The sequence below is a fragment of the Macrobrachium nipponense genome, chromosome 28 (assembly GCF_015104395.2).
Source record: "Macrobrachium nipponense isolate FS-2020 chromosome 28, ASM1510439v2, whole genome shotgun sequence".
Taxonomy (NCBI): domain Eukaryota; kingdom Metazoa; phylum Arthropoda; class Malacostraca; order Decapoda; family Palaemonidae; genus Macrobrachium; species Macrobrachium nipponense.
This window is the reverse complement of record NC_087217.1, coordinates 41,456,997-41,474,139: the sequence shown is the minus strand read 5'-3', so window position 1 is coordinate 41,474,139 and position 17,143 is coordinate 41,456,997. Positions and strand designations below refer to the sequence as shown.

At 32.8% G+C, this 17,143-nt stretch overlaps 1 protein-coding gene across 2 annotated transcripts in view; it reads left to right on the top strand.

Moving 5' to 3' along the window:
- LOC135201686 (lachesin-like) overlaps positions 1-17,143 on the top strand; it is a 494,533-nt gene that overhangs the window by 84,351 nt on the left and 393,039 nt on the right. The window contains exon 1 of one of the 2 annotated variants that reach the window (XM_064230821.1): positions 286-644. The exons of the other annotated variant lie outside the window; for it this stretch is intronic. The gene's annotated coding sequence lies outside the window, so the exon portion shown is untranslated. Of the gene's footprint in view, positions 1-285; positions 645-17,143 lie in introns of those variants that run through there. 2 annotated transcript variants of the gene reach the window in all.

The following is a 17,143-nucleotide window of genomic DNA, read 5'->3' as shown; positions in this document are numbered from 1 at the left end:
TGAACGATGGCCCTCCTTTGACAACTAACTCTCTGTTCCCATTATACAAAGAAATGTTCTCATATGTCACAGACCGTGACGCCTGTCAGCAGTATATTGTATTGAATCTTCACGTAGTGCTTTGACATTTCACGCGATACTTTCGGTAGCTTGCGATAGATGGCGGTGGGAATGGCTCGTGAGTCTCCCCTTCTGTCTCCCGGGGATCCGTCCCTCAACAGCAAGAGGCGGTCTTGCGTGCGTGCGTTCGTGTGTCGGGTCTGCTGCTCTGCTGCGCCTGGGTAGGACAGTTTCTTCCCAGCAGTACTACGGAATGTGTATTCGCTTCTTCTCGGAGATTAATTCTAAAATTATCCTTGTGGAGACCGTTTTACTGCCATTAAAGGAATTGAAAACAGAAGTGAAATCATGTTTTCCCAACCTCAAGCGTGACTTCTTTTGCAGGAGCGACATAGCTCGGCTGTCGATTGCTTTAACAACAGTTTGTTCTCAATAAATGGGGAAGAGCGAACAGAATGAGATGATAGGATCCAGTGGTGTTCATCTCCATGTAATGCATTCAACGTCCTGAGCTTTTTCACACAATATGTGAGAGGCAGAGAAGCAAAGAAGGAAACCTCTGACGTTCTCTCCGAGGGATAAAGGTAAATAGAATCTTTTAATTCGCATCGAAGTTCATCCTGGATTTGTAAGTCTTTGTGTGTGTTCTCCTAGCTTACAGTCCAATTTCTGTATATGTTCACACAAACACAGTAACTATATTAGATATATATAATTAATATAGAGATATATCATATATATATATAGAATTATTTATATATATATATGATTATATATATGGTCATGTATATAATATATATATCTTTGATAATATATAGATCATATTATGTAGATATATATTATATTATATATATTATATACAATATAGATAATATACGTATTATATATAATATACATAATAATCTATATATATATATATTATATATAGATATATATGTATAAGATATGATATATCATATATATATATATAATATGATACATATATATATATAATATATATATATATACGTATTTATGTGTGTGCGTGCACGCGCGCGCACGTTTAATATGGAAGCGCGTTTGCCACTTGAACGAATGTTTATCAACCACAAAGGCGTCAAAACATAACCCTCCCGGTAAGGTAAATATCATCGGAAAATCCGTCAACCGGACCGTGGTGTCCAGTGAGCTGTAAGCACAGCAATATGGGCGCTGGTGAAAGTGTCAAAGAAATTCATGAGGTTTTTTTTTCTTTGATGCTCAGTCTCTGGTTTTTAAGCATTTTATTTTGCGATTTTGGAATCTTAATATTGTGTAACGATTCGTTCACGCCATTTTTTGTCATTTCGGTTATTTTTATTTTTCACTTTTGTCTCGCATATGACTATTTATTCTCATGATTGTATAGGTTTAAATAGAAATGCAAATATAAGTGAAAAGTCTTACGTTTTACGAGTTCCATCTGGTGCTTAATATTTGTTTGTGGCTGCTCTACCGTCAGTCTGTTTTAGGAATCTGAATGACTATTTCCTTCATCCTTCATTTAACGTGTTGCCTAAATATTCGAAGCTCTCTGGTTATAATGTCATTGCGCCATTGATCCAGTTAACAGAAACGATGAAACGATTATATTTACTTTTGGGTATTAGCTGATGGCGTTGGGATCACAGAAGCATATATACCCTCTTTGTTTATTACAGTTTTCTCAGTCACGGAGTTTTTTTATTAATCTTATCATATTTTTTCGTGTTGTGATCCACCCTCGGACTTTGACCTTGAAAGGGCTCGGGAACATCGAGAGTAAATCGAAGAAAATTTGAGAGCAAAAGGCAATGAAATATCCATGGCAACAAAATGCTCACTTGAACCAGTGCAACAAAAACCACTCAATGGATTGCTCCTATTTTGGGGGGGACCTGTGTATGCAGGTGTTTATTATGAAGGCCAGAAAAGAACAGAAGAAACTTTGAAGTGTTTGTTTTCTGTTTTCCCTCGGTTCTCATAAGGCGACACGAAATACTTAACATCGATTTCAAATTCTTGTTGTTGTTAGTATTAGCATTATTATTCGTGTTGTTATTTGAAAAGTACCTTCGTTTGAACATATCAAAACATTGTCACAATATGCCGTAATAGAAGGAATTTATACTCCCTTATTATCCGAATCAACTTTGTGAAGCATTGCTGGTCATCTTGTGCTTTCATTTTACGGAATACTTATTTCATGAGCTGTTGCAATGAAAGTGTATTCGTTTATGAATTGCTGAGTTCTTCAGACCTTTAGGGACAGTTTTTCTTTCTGTAGTAACCAGTCGTCTACTCCCTCCCCCTTTAGGTATGTTTGTATAGATCGTGTTCTCTTTATAGCAGAAGGTAGATAAATAAACAAGGAATGAGAAGTGAATTTTGAGTTCCCTGATGCTTTCAGTTAGCTGAACTTCCAGGGCGAATTATATATTTTGTATTCATTACTGGGTAAAGCTGCTTTATCATGTTGTGCGAAAGATGATCATTGTGAATTAATAAAGCTTTGGTGGCGTCAGGTAGGTTTTCTTTTGCAACAAAGCTTTTTATGTAAAGAAGGATAAGGACAAATTTCCAACCGTATTCCCCGTGACCTGCAGGAATAATCTAGTCCCCAAACTTCAATATGTTTAGGTTATTTTGCCAACAACAGAAAGTATTACTTGCTCAGTAATTATCGGTCGTGATGAGGGACTTCTGTTTCCTCAAGGCTTCCTCTAATCTTGAATTCGTTTTCTCATAAAATGCCTTTAGCTTCAAAGGTACATTGATTTTCTTGAGATCTACTTTTTGTTTCGGTTTATGGAAACTCTTCTTTACATCATCATCTATAGTCATTGCATTTCTCTATTTCATTTTGTAGTACATGGAAGTAATAGTACTTTTTTTTATTCATTTCGCAAACCTTTAATTTAAAGAAAGCTGCTTTTTGAGAGTTTCCAAGTTGGCGCTCTTGAACTGTTCGAGATGAGTCGCTTTTGTTGTGTTTTTTAATCTTCTCATCGAGATTCAATTGACGGTTAATTGGAGTTTTAGAGGCGCCTGCAAATAAAACTAAACGATTCAATTAGTCCGGATAATTACGTCAGTAATTACTTTGCTTCACCTAAGTCCCTTTCATTGATCCTTTTAACATTGAAGGCAGTGACGAGGCTAATTTATAAGGTGAAATATCTTATAACGTAATGAGTCATTATTTCCTATTTATAGCTGTGCTGAAATAAAGTCTCTTGCAAGACATTTTCGCTGTCAGCTCATTACTAGCAGTTATTTTCTAAGGGAAGGAAGCAGCGGACTGCACTGGGATGCGTTAGACGAAGTTTCTTTTGTGATTTGTTTCAGTTAGCCCCTCAGTGAATTTCCATTAATCGATATTCTAATTCCCCGGAAGAGCGTCGCCCTCGCATGACTGAGTTTTTGGGGAAGTGCAATTGATTTGCTTCTTCTCCAGACGATTCGGATATTAAACTTTTTCCATCTTCCCTCAATTCACCCGTAAGTTCTTCTTCATAGCTCTCGGCTGTCTGCCACGGCTGAGCGCAGGATTCTTAAAAAGACCTTTATGAAGATGAACTTTTCTTCCATGATGTAGGTTTTCAGAATTTACATTATAGTACGTACATAGTAAGAAAATACAGTAGAATTAGGGCATGGCATTTTTTTTTTTTTTACTAAAAAGGTAAACCTTTTCTCAGTGAACTAGGAAATTCACTTAATTTCTTTCCATTAATATCCTAGATTTCTTCTGAAATGGAGCAGGGGTTGTCGACACCAAACACACAATGCAGGTTACGATATATATATATATATATATATATATATATATATATATATATATATATATATATATATATATATATAGTATATATCTATATATATATATATATATATATATATATATATATATATATATATATATATTACGTCACACAGACACACACAAATATATATTATAAATATATATATGTGAATATATATATATATATATATATACTATATTATATATATATATATATATACCCATATATATATATATATATATATATATATATATATATATATATATATATATATGCAACTGTAATAGCCACAATGCTCTATTAGCTTCTTGAATTCTTTGCTCGTTTTTGGATACGCTTGTCACTACAAAACCTGAAGATCCAAGTTCAAAGAAATTTCTTTGAACTTGTATCTTCAGACTTAGTAGTGACAAGTGTATCCACCAAAAAAAAGAGCAACGAATTCAAGACGTTAAGAGGGCATTGTTGCTTATACAGTTGCATAAGTATCTGGTAAAAAACTGATCGGCAGATTCTGCATATATATATATATATATATATATATATATATATATATATATATATATATATATATATATATAAAAATAAAAATATGTATGTATATATATATATATATATCTATATATTAATATTGCTTATGTGTGTTCGCGTACGTAATCGAGTATGATTGTGTTCATTCAGCATACTCATCTTTCCCCCTGGAAGATGGTAGATCGGAAAGGTACCATTTTTTCTAATCATTTTTTATCTAAGCGGCTGTGTATATTCATGTGCATCATGAATGTATCGTTATATATATGTATATTATATATAATATATATAATATATATATATATATATATATTATAATATATATATATATATATATATACAAACACACACACACACATATATATTATATATATATATATATATATATATATATATATATATATATATATATATATATATATATATATATACATATATACATATATATACATATATATATTTATATATATGTAAGATATGGGAGGCTGGATATGAGTGGAAATTTGTCGATGTGAAAGCTTTGTGCTACTTTTTTTTTTTTTTTTTTTTTTTTTTTTTTTTTTTTTTTTTTTTTTTTTTTTTTTTGCCGATTTCGTGGTACACACAAATCACAACTCACTTCTACGCACTCAAGGTTGCAAGAGTAAAGGCCATTGGTCCTGAGGCGGCCATACCACTCCAGAGCTACAAGTTTCTTGTGGAGAGCATTTAAGGAAACATCAACTTTTTCGCAGGTGACCTTAGCAGCCCAAATTAAAATCAAGTAAATAATACGCAGAAATGTCTTCGGTGCAATCGAGTTTTTTGTGCAGCATATAATGCTGTATGAAACTTTCAGCCACGTCGCATGAAATTCTTAGCCGTGGCCCATGAAACTTTCAGCGACGGTCCGGTGGTGCCCTGTGTTGTTGACAGCTATAGCGGTGCCAGAAGTATGGTTATGGCTAACTTTAACCTTAAATTAGGTCAAAACTACTTGGGTTAGAGGTCTGCAATTTCCTATGTTTGATGATTAGAGCGTCGATGAACAACATGCCAATTTTCAGCCCTCGAGCCTCAGTAGTTTGTAGGATCCGCGGGCGGACGTTCGGGCAAAAAACCACCTGAATAGTTGTGCTTTACGGAACACTAAAAAGTGATTAGATCATTTTCATGAGCGTGTATGTGGGTTTTCACACAATGTGTGAAAAGGGTCTTGTGGCTTTATAATAGTGTGATCAAAACTCAAGTAAAAGATAAGATATATTTTATTCACCACCTGCACACGGTCGTTTTCACTTTAGCTGAACGTAACTCGTAGGTGTTCTTTTAGAGAGGCTCTTTTCCCCCAGAACAGTTCCTCACTTCCAGCTGCACTGAAATAAATTCTTCCTGCGTAATCCTTTCTGAATGTGACGCCTGAAGGGACCTCCGAGTTTCCCTTTTCCTTCCATCTTTCTTTAGCTTCTCTTTTATCCCGTTAAATCATTGTTAAAGTTTGCTCCAGTTCTCTAGCATTTCCCCTCATTACCTTAAGTAGACGTATACAATCCTGATCAACTCGAGCAGTCCAGAAATATTTTGGATAAACAGATGACATAAAAACTCTGAAGAAACTCGTAACTCATGTGCTTTTAATCATAATTAAAGTAGATTAAATTTCCCAGATGTCCTAATAAACGTGTTTCTTGAAACTAAACTCTTGTATGAAATTGCACCCACATGGCAACTACATTTCTTGCCTCTCTACATCATGCGGTGCAAAGTGAACCCAACTGATGCTGTCTGTGTGGAATTCAATGACTTCACAGGCCAGTGTCAATGATGAAGGATTCGTCACTTCTGAAAGTGGCGCGATGTTGAAGTCATGTTCCGAAGAATGTCAACTCAGCTCGCCCAGACGTTCCTCTCGAGTGATTAGGGTCTTCACAGGTGACCGGGGCTTGGGCGTAAGTTGAGGTGTCATGTGAAAGACATCTGATCTGGTTTTGATTAGGTCTTATGGGCAGGACTATTAACCATACGTACGTGTGCGTGACGGTGTATGTTTCCTTACGGAAAAGGATATATAGTTGGGCACTTGGAACCATACAATCGAGAGAAATGGATCTGTTTTGAGTGAGGGCTTAACTACTGCTGAAGAGGTAAGCATATTTACATTTCATAACCAAAGTGTGTCTCTGTCTTTTATCTGTTAAACATTGACATCGGAGTTTTCTCTTTAATATGTGACTTTTGTTCCGTGAGATTAATTTTTTATAATTTTGTTCTATTGACATTTATTTATGCGTATTTATGTGGGATTCCTTCTTTCTCAGATGGATCTGGAAGTCCCAAAAGAAGAGGAATGGGGTGGTAGAAGTCAAAAGTGACTATGACTAGTAATTGCATACTTTTTTTACTTGGGAGAATTCTTATGATTAATTGTGTATTTTTGACTGGTGTTTAAAGATGAGTTCGTTGCTAAAGAGAAAGGGATTTTCCCTGTTTATATTTTTGATATACCATTTTCTGGATTGGTAAATCATTTCGACTTTTTTTCGTGTTTCATGTAGAAGATCGAGTTTCGGAAGTAACTTATTTTGTTAATCAGTGCCTTTATGTTTCTTTACGAATAAGGTCTATTTTTTTATAATTCTGGAACTAATTCAGCCACCTTTAGTTAGTTATCAAATGTGGGTTGTGTGAGTGGTCGGTTGCGAGAGAGAAAGAGAGAGAGTGGTCGGCCAGAGAGAGAGAGAGAGAGAGAGAGAGAGAGAGAGAGAGTGGTCGGACGAGAGAGAGAGAGAGAGAAGTCGTACGAGAAGAGAGGAGAGAGAGAGAGAGAGAGAGAGAGAGAGAGAGAGAGAGAAGGATACTTCGTCGAGAGAAAGAGAGAGAAGTCATGCCGGCCAAACGCTACCAAATATCTTTACTTCCTAGGTAAGTAGAGTCCAGACGCCTTTAAAGGCGTAACACACACACACACACACACACACACAAACAAAACACACATACACACACACACACACACATATATATATATATATATATATATATATATATATATATATATATATATATATATATATATATATATACATATATATATATATATATATGTGTGTGTGTGTGTGTGTGCGTGTGTGTTAGTGTGTTTGCGTGTGTATGTACATGTATGTGTGTGCGTGATTCTTTGCCACTAATTATCCACATGACCTGTTCAAGCATTTAGTTATTAAAGCACTGGCAACCCCTTAATATCAAATTCAAGATACCTTGGTACGTTATAACACCAGGAGTTGGCTTAAATGCCACTTCCATGGTCAAGATTCAAATCTATTGTATACCTTTCTGCCTTGATACTTGGGTAGTATGATAAACTCTATACCAACGATTATTTTTTGGATTATTATTTATAAGTTTTAGAATGGCTTTTTAGTAACAAACCTATCGGAACTCTCTCTCTCTCTCTCTCTAAATCTCTCTCTCTCTCTCTCTCTCTCTCTCTGTATATGTATATATATATTATATGATATATTTATTTATATATATATTTATATAATAATATTAGTTAGATATATATTATATATATATATAATATTAGATATAGATATAGATATTATTTATTTATATATCATATATATCTATATTAATTATTTATAATATATAGTTATATTATCCATTATAGACTAGTTATAATATACTACTAGATATATATATAAAAGTTTATTATATAGTATAATATATTATATATAGATAAAATATATAATTTATATATAACAAGCTTACTGTTTCAGCTACCATGATGTCAAAGTGTTCTTATGCTATGCTTTATCCATCTGGCTGTTGAATGCACTGAGTCACGTCACTCCCGCTCAGATCATTTGGCTTAATATTTGAAGTATGAAAATGTTATGCGTTGAATTATCTGAAATCCATAGGTTATTTCCTCAACAAAATCGAAATCAGTTTTTATCCCTCTTGATGCTGGAATACTTCAAGTCAGATTCGACGCTTAGACCGGCTCGTTGTTCTAATGACTAAGACATTTAACTGTCTTGGGGTGCAAGTTGGTAAATTCGATTTTATTACGCAAATTGTGGTATGATATTATATAAATACATACACATACATTTATATATACATATATCATTAAGATATATATCTATATAGATATATAGTTTAGATATATCATATATATATAATATATATATATATGTGTGTGTGTGTGTGTGTGTGTGGCGGGTGGCGGGGAGGGTGGAGGTGTCTACTCCAGTGCATACTGTGTACATTGTATTGTTCTGTCAGTGGCTTTGCAAGTAGGAATGTTGTACCGGGAAAGGAGCGCAGTGTAACGCATTCCTGTCCAAAGCGTTGCATCAGTGACATCATTTGATGCCCACATTTAAATTCATTCATTCTTTCCCTTTCATGATGCGATTTCAAAGGTTTTCATTAATTTATGAGGAGAGAAACAGATAGAAATGTAGAGGGAGCGTATTTTCTGAAATGGAAATTCACGCCCCGTTTTCGAAAATCCTCGAGTATCGCACGAGCAGATGTGAGCCATTTTTATTCTCTTTTTCCTGTTACCGGGATTATTTTCTCCTCTGCCTCCGAGCGGCTAAATATGCAAGTGTCACTGCACGAACAGGCAGGTCAAAGCAAATATAGGAAAGGCCATTTTTGAACGAAAATCGGTATTTATTTTCGTAATAGACAGAGATAAAAATGATTAATGGGAGAGAGTTGGGGGTGGCGCCGAAGGATGTTCACCGCTCCTTAGTTTGGCAAGACGACCAAACAGCATTCGGTGCTGAGATGTTCGTATTCACTTATATTAATTTCGAGTTGAATCCCTCTACTTGCTTGTCATTATAATTCTTGTCATCTATTTGGACTTCATTTAGATTGTAAACTAAGGAATTATATAGAATTCATCATTTTCCCTCAAAAACAGTTAGAAAAGCAAGGTACAAAGTGACGTAGCTTCAGAAGTGGGAAAAGTCAATAAATGAAAACAACAGAGGTTTGGAATAAAAGCAATGCTCAATAAAACTGACGAGTGTTCCGGTATGCAGATAGATCTCAAAATGATCACTGCCATGGGACTCCAGGTGTCGCTCCATAACTCCAGATAATTCTGAAGAGCAAAGGCAATCACCTTTGTAAAATTTTATTCCCTATGTATTTATGATTTATGAACTCTGTATATATCTCTAAATGTTTTAGTTAAGGCTACATACTCACATGAAAATATCCATTAAATTTAATTTCACTATCTAAAAAGATTTTATTTTGATATATATCTCCAAAAGCCATATTGCTTTAAAGCTTTCCTATAATTTTATTTATATTGATGACAATGACTCGAGAAAACCTGAGGACCACAGATTATTCTTAATACTACAAGAATGTAACTCCAATGTAATGACGACCAAACTCGATTTCCTTTATTGAAAGCTTTGCCAGTCCTTGTCACAAAGTTTCGTGGCTCATAATACTGGTTTTGCATTTCGATAGATACTTCAAGATCGTAAATTATTCAGGTCAAAAGCATTTGGATTCTTTCTTGCTGGTTTTCCATGTTCCTAAATTGTAACGTTTGTTATAGTTTGTGAGGGGTCCCTGTCACTACTAAAGGCGCAGTGTTCAGGTACACCTTAATACTACACACACACACACACACACACACACACACACACACACACACACACATATATATATATATAATATATATATATATATATATATATATATACATATATAATATATATTATATATATATATATATATATATATATATATATATATATAATGTATGTGTGTGTATGTGAGTATGGGTTGGATGAAGCGTTTATCCACGTCTTAGTTCCTCTGCATCAAGTGATTGTGAAGTACTTTTGCATGCATGCAAGTTATACATTACAAGAGGACAAGAGGTGCAAACTCTTGAACCATAGATGAATAACCCTTTAACGCAGTTTTCAGCTCTGATTGAAGTATTTTCAGTTTATATGTTTCCTGGTAATTGAACGACAATAGTCACAAATTTTAAAGCACGATGTATTAAATTTTTTCCTTAAAATCTGGGTTTCTTCGTATGTAGGCTTACTTTATGGCCATTGTGTTTTTTGCCCTCCTAAACTTTACAGAATAGGCTTATTATTTATATAACTGAGTATTTACGCCACGCAGTTTACCTCCGTTCAAAACAAGTAAGTCTGATAACAGTAAAACAAGGAAGGTTTTCGTCTTTGAAATTCTTGGATCCTGGTTTTGTTTTCAATTTTTCATTTTCATGTTCAGTTACCCACCCATTATGCCCAGTACATTTGGAATACTGTTTTGACAATACCATTACAACCATCCGAACCAGAAAAGAAAAGGAGCGCCCACTTCCCTATTAAAGTAATTATACTTTTGTATACATTTGAATGCTGAAGTATGGGATGGAACCGCTTGATTCTAGTTTGGAGTCCCCTTTTCATATGAAGTTGGTGACAATTCCACCTTCTTCCACACGATGCTCATCGATTTCTGCGATGGTTCTGTTTTGATAGCCTTGTCTGAATGCCAACGTTCTCAGCCCACTTCCCTATTAAAGTAATTATACTTTTGTATACATTTGAATGCTGAAGTATGGGATGGACCCGCTTGATTCTAGTTTGGAGTCCCCTCATAGAAGTTGGTGACAATTCCACAATTCTTCCACACGATGCTCATCGATTTCTGCGATGGTTCTGTTTTGATAGCCTTGTCTGAATGCCAACGTTCTCAGCCCACTTCCCTATTAAAGTAATTATACTTTTGTATCATTTGAATGCTGAAGTATGGGATGGAACCGCTTGATTCTAGTTTGGAGTCCCCTTTTCATATGAAGTTTGGTGACAATTCCACTCTTCCACACGATGCTCATCGAATTCTGCGATGGTTCTGTTTTGATAGCCTTGTCTGAATGCAAACGTTCTCAGCCTTTCGCCCACCCCCACCCCCGCCCCCTTGCCCCTCGAGCTTACACCAAGACAATTTAGTGTGCCCTTGTGTTTTGTCCCACCAAGTCCTTAACTAAGCGATAAAGTTAAAAAAAAATCAGTGTTCACATTTATGTTTTAAGAACGATATGAATATGTAGCCCTAAATACATTGATGGTGAAATAGAATAGGATGCAGGCAATCAATTTAAATACCCTGACTATGTATTAGAGAAGGCACTAGAAGCAGTAAGAATGATTTCGTATGAAAGAAAAAACTTACAAAGAATTTGCTTGTACTACCATATAAGAAGTTTGGAGTTAATGTAGCAGTTAAGAACAGTACAACAATGAAACGTGCTTATAAAGAACTCTCCCGGCAGTACTGAAGGATGTATAAATAAAATTCCATGTAAGTGTTGTGATAGCTTCTACATTGGTCAAACTGGGAAACAATGGAAAAGAGAACTGGACAGCATAAAATAAATCTAAGATATGCTCAGGTGAACACTGGAAACCTTGTAAATCGTAGCGCGAACAACCATAGAATCAACTGGTTGAGGGCAAAAGAGATCGTTTATTCTAATAATGCACCAAAAAGAAATATCACTGAGTCTAGTTTTATGAAAGAATGCTTAAACCATAACATGAATATCAGTCAAAGCATTTGTCAACTTGATCTTACTGTTTATTTTAAAGTTATAGTAGGAAGTTTATGCATGCCTTAAAATACAAACATTTTTCATATATCAAAAGAAACATGAAAAATGATTAACTTTTAAGGAAGACAGTAGATATTATTATTATATTTGCAAACATTGTACAGCCCCCTAGCACTCATGAGTTTTGTCGGCCCTTCCCCTTTGACACCTGTCAGGTGTGGATTTGCTGACTCCAAAGGTTCGGTATCTTTGTTTGTACTGTCCCTTTAGAATATATATTATGACTTCTATCACTATGTTTCAGGCCTTCGGTAATGACTTCGAAATGAATTCAAAACCAATCTGGACCTACGTACACCCAGACTCTTATTATTGCACCAATGGACTTGAAGTCGATGGAATATTGACTCCAGAGCAACGAGAAAGTTCCAAAATTGTGTTTATTATTAGGTCAACAAAACTTAAACATAGAAATAAAAGGAACAGCTCCTTCTTAGATAGAAATCCCATTAGAATTTTTAACTATACTCTGTTTTTTTCCATCTGTCCATCAGCCTGTGGTGGTCGCGCATGGTAACACTGCGTCCCGGGCTTTAAATAGTTACGCTTTGTGTAAGTTTTAGGTAAATAAAAGGATATTTGGGAGTACATTTGCAACTGAAAAGTATTTTAATAATTTACTGTAAGCAAATTACACCGTTAATATTCGAAATAGGATATTATTTAAAGCCCGGGAAGCAGTGTTACCATGCGCAAACACCACAGGCGTATGGACAGATGGAAAAAACCAGAGTATAGTGTATCGTATTCCTACTCTCTTCCACAAGGCGTTTTCTCCTACATCTAATTAGCCCTCTTTTTACGAAGAAATACTTTTCTTAACCTATTATTTTAAACAAAATTATTACCTAATTAATCTTTTTTTTTTTTTTTTTTGCAAACAACTCAGAGAAATGTGGAGTATGAGAGTTTCCCTACCAGTGCTGACTGCGTCAAAAATGAAATTTTATGCGAGTTTTCCCTTCTTACACGATGACCGTTTTCGTAAGAACTGCATTTCTCTAATTCAGAAAAAGTTATTTGCTTAAAATGTTAAAGTGATACCAGAGAATCCTCTAACCATTGGTTCATTATTTGCAGTCAAGGATAACCTCAGCCCCCCCTTCGTATCCAATATTGCATATAAATACATATGTCCGTGATATGTGAGGAGGTTGCTGACGGCACAGGATGCAGGTTATTTAATCCAGAAGCCTCAACATAAAAAAAACTCATGCTGTTCGATGCAAAAGCAATATTTATGTCTGTTGTTAAAAAGAGAACTGTTCCCTCGTTAACCAATCATTTATCGTCAACTCAATTATATGTAAGCCAGTCTTTGATGTATATTTCCTTTTTACTTTAAATATTATTCTTATGTTTTGCTTGGTGAGTCTATGTCTATGTGCCCTTGACCTATTTCTTTATGGTCCTTTTTTTAAATTCCTTTTTAACGCTGCACCGCCGTTATTTTAATTGTGAACATTTTTATTTTTTAAACCTTTTCATTACTGTGATTCTATCTGTACTGCAAATTATTTTCCTTTTTAGCCTTGAAAATCGGACATGTGAAACGTCTGCAATAAATTTGTAAGAATGGAGGTCCTCGTTGCCGTTGTTCCTTGAGGACGTGTATGTTTTGGCCGTGGCTTCTCCTTCGGGCCAATTATATGTCAACATACAGAAATAATATAAAATCACTGAAATGATTTTGATAGATTTTTGCTTTCAAAAAATTTCATGGCGATATTGCTTAAAACATGAGCAAGAGGATTGTTACAACCATTTCGTAATTTTGATACGTTTCCCACTGAATTCAATTCTATATTTTGTTCTCATATTTTAATTTATTCTATCGAAATGTTCTTAAAGAATGGTATATTCAGCTGCGTTCTCTATAAGATATCAAATGAACATTCTAGCGAGTCATTAAAACTCGCAAGCCTACAATAACATTTAATCAATGCATTTTTTAACATACTTGTTTTTCTTTATATTGTGCATCAGAAATGCTACCAACCAATGGGTTTAGAAAATCAACAAGTTAGCTTGTTAAATCATATAGAGCTAATAATTGGCTTAGTGGGAAAAATTGGTTTTGTGCATTTTTATCGGTGAGGTCGGGCAAACCTTTTTTTTCTTTCTTTCTTTTTATAAAGTTCTCATTTCCCTTCAGTATTTTTAACTTTTTTGTTGGAATGAACAATCTCTTTATCTATGGGATTTTGTTTCATTCTTTTTGTGTATAGTTTCATGACTGATAAATTTTAAAGTTAACATAGCATTTTTGAACCCTAATATATTGAAATAAGTACTTACATAGATCCCTCCTTACAATTTGTATATAATTCTCGTGGTCAGGTCGGCAACGTGAACTCTTTGTGATTGTGGGACCTTTGGTTCGTTTCCCGGTACCGGACATCACAATTTCTTTCAAAATCAACTTTGAACTTGGATCTCTTCAGCCTTTGTAGTGACAAGAGTATCCAAAAAAAGAGCAAAGAATTCAAGAAGTTATATTATATATATATATATATATATATATATGATATATATATATATATATATCTTAGAGATTATATATAATCTGTTATAATATATAGATAGATTAGATATCTTATATAAGATTTATATAGATATATATATATATATTATATAATATATATAGGATTATGTTATATAGATATATATATCTATATATAATAATATATCTATAGGATATATATATTATATATATATATATATAATATATATACATATATACATATATATTAGAATATCTATAGATATATATATTATATTATATTATCTACATAGATTATTATATATTAATATTATATATAGATATATATATATATATATATATATATCTCTATATATATATATATAGTGATATATATATCTCTATATTCACATTAGATAGATAGCTTCTATATATCTGATATATCTAGATATATATATCTATATATAGTATATATATATATATATATATATATATATAAAGCTTATATATCTATATATATCTATAATTATCATATCTAGAGATGATATATTATATATATACTATATATCTATCAGATATATATATATATACATGACGATATATATATTATAATAATATATATTAGCAAGGAACCAATAGATATATATTATTCTATATATCTTTATATATATCCTAATATATATCGCTATATATATATATATATTTATATATATATTATCGATATCTATATATAATAATATCTATATAATATCTATTATTATATATATAATAGATATATATATCAGGATATTAGATATCATATATATCTATATATATATATCTAATAGTATAATATACTACTCTCTATATATAGATATATATATATATATCTATCTATATATCTATATATCGATAGATTATATATATATATAACTCTATCTATATATATAATATAGATATATATAGATATATCTTATCTTATAGATCTATTATATATATATATAACATGATCTATATAGTATATATATTATAGATATATATATAATATAATATATATATATGATATATATAGTTATTATATATATATCTAGATCTATATAGTATCTATATAATATTATATATATATAGATATATATAATAGATATAGATATATATATTATTATATAATATGATATACTATATATATATATATTAGATAAATTTAATATATTAATAATATATATATATGTGTGTGTGTGTGTGTGTGTGTGTGTGTGTGGCTATATACCTGCGCTGGTTCCAACTTCTTTTATGACTCATGCGGTACATTGCTTACGCCAATGTGAGTCAGAAATTTATTCTTGTAAAACAAGTTCCCATGTGTTCATTTACATAATATCACAGACTGAAAGAATAAGTCGTATGAAATGTTAGCAATTCCCTCGCTTCTTGGTCGAAAAGTTAGGTAAAATTCGTTGGTATCTTATGTGCTAGGCGCCTGCCCTCCGATAAATCTCAACTACTCAACATATAGGTTCCAACTTCTTTTATGACTTTTGTGGAGGAATGGCAAAAGCACATACACACACACACACGCACACACACACACACACACACACACACATATATATATATATATATATATATATATATATATATATATATATGATATATAGATATATATATATATATATATATATATATGTGTGTGTGTGTGTGTGTGTGTGTGTGTGTGTATATCAAAAGGTGGAAAATGTAGTCATCAGTAGGGTTACCGAAACTCAGAAGAACAATAAGAGTTTATTAAGATACTTTTCGTGCCATCCTGACACATCATCAGTCTGTAATATAAAAATAATTCACATTTATAAAATATAAAATTAAAGTTAACTTGCTAATTCTTAACAAATACATTTATAAAATGTATTTGTTAAGAACTAAAAAACTAAAATTATTGACAAGGTGACATTAAAATTGACGAAACGTATTAATGAATTCTTATTGATCTCCTGAGTTTCGGTATATATATATATATATATATATATATACGTATATAAGGGCTGGAGCTGGAGCTCAAAGATGATACATCACGAAGGAAGTAGTAGGGAAAGGCATCCTCATCTTTTAACAGTTTATTTAATCGCCGACGTTTCGTGACGAATTCCAAGTCGCATTTTCAAGGCTAAAAATATATAAAATTTGCGAACTTTAATACTCAATTTGATTTAATTTAAATTAAAAATGTAAGCTCTCAATAAAGTAAAAAGTTAAAAAGTAAAAAGTTAAAATTCAACAGTATTTTCCAAGGCAAACAAATTACAAGTACAGGACTTCACTAAAATCTTAAAAACACGTATACCTATACAAAAGAAAGAGTAAGACTAACAAAAATAGTAAAAACCGAGTGAGCCAAACCAGCTGCCCAAACTACGCTATGAACAATTTTACAGAGGACGTTTGGGTGTTTAACGACGGTTCAGTCTTTTTGATAATTATAGATTCTAAAATAGTCTGGTCGTTGTTGTTCCGCAGTTGGTCCAAGATAGAAAAATCCCTGCTGTCAATATAGGTTTTACACGTTTTTGCATGATTACGTATATTATATTGTTCCGGATTAGATAACCTACTACCTGTTCTATGGCTTATGCCCCT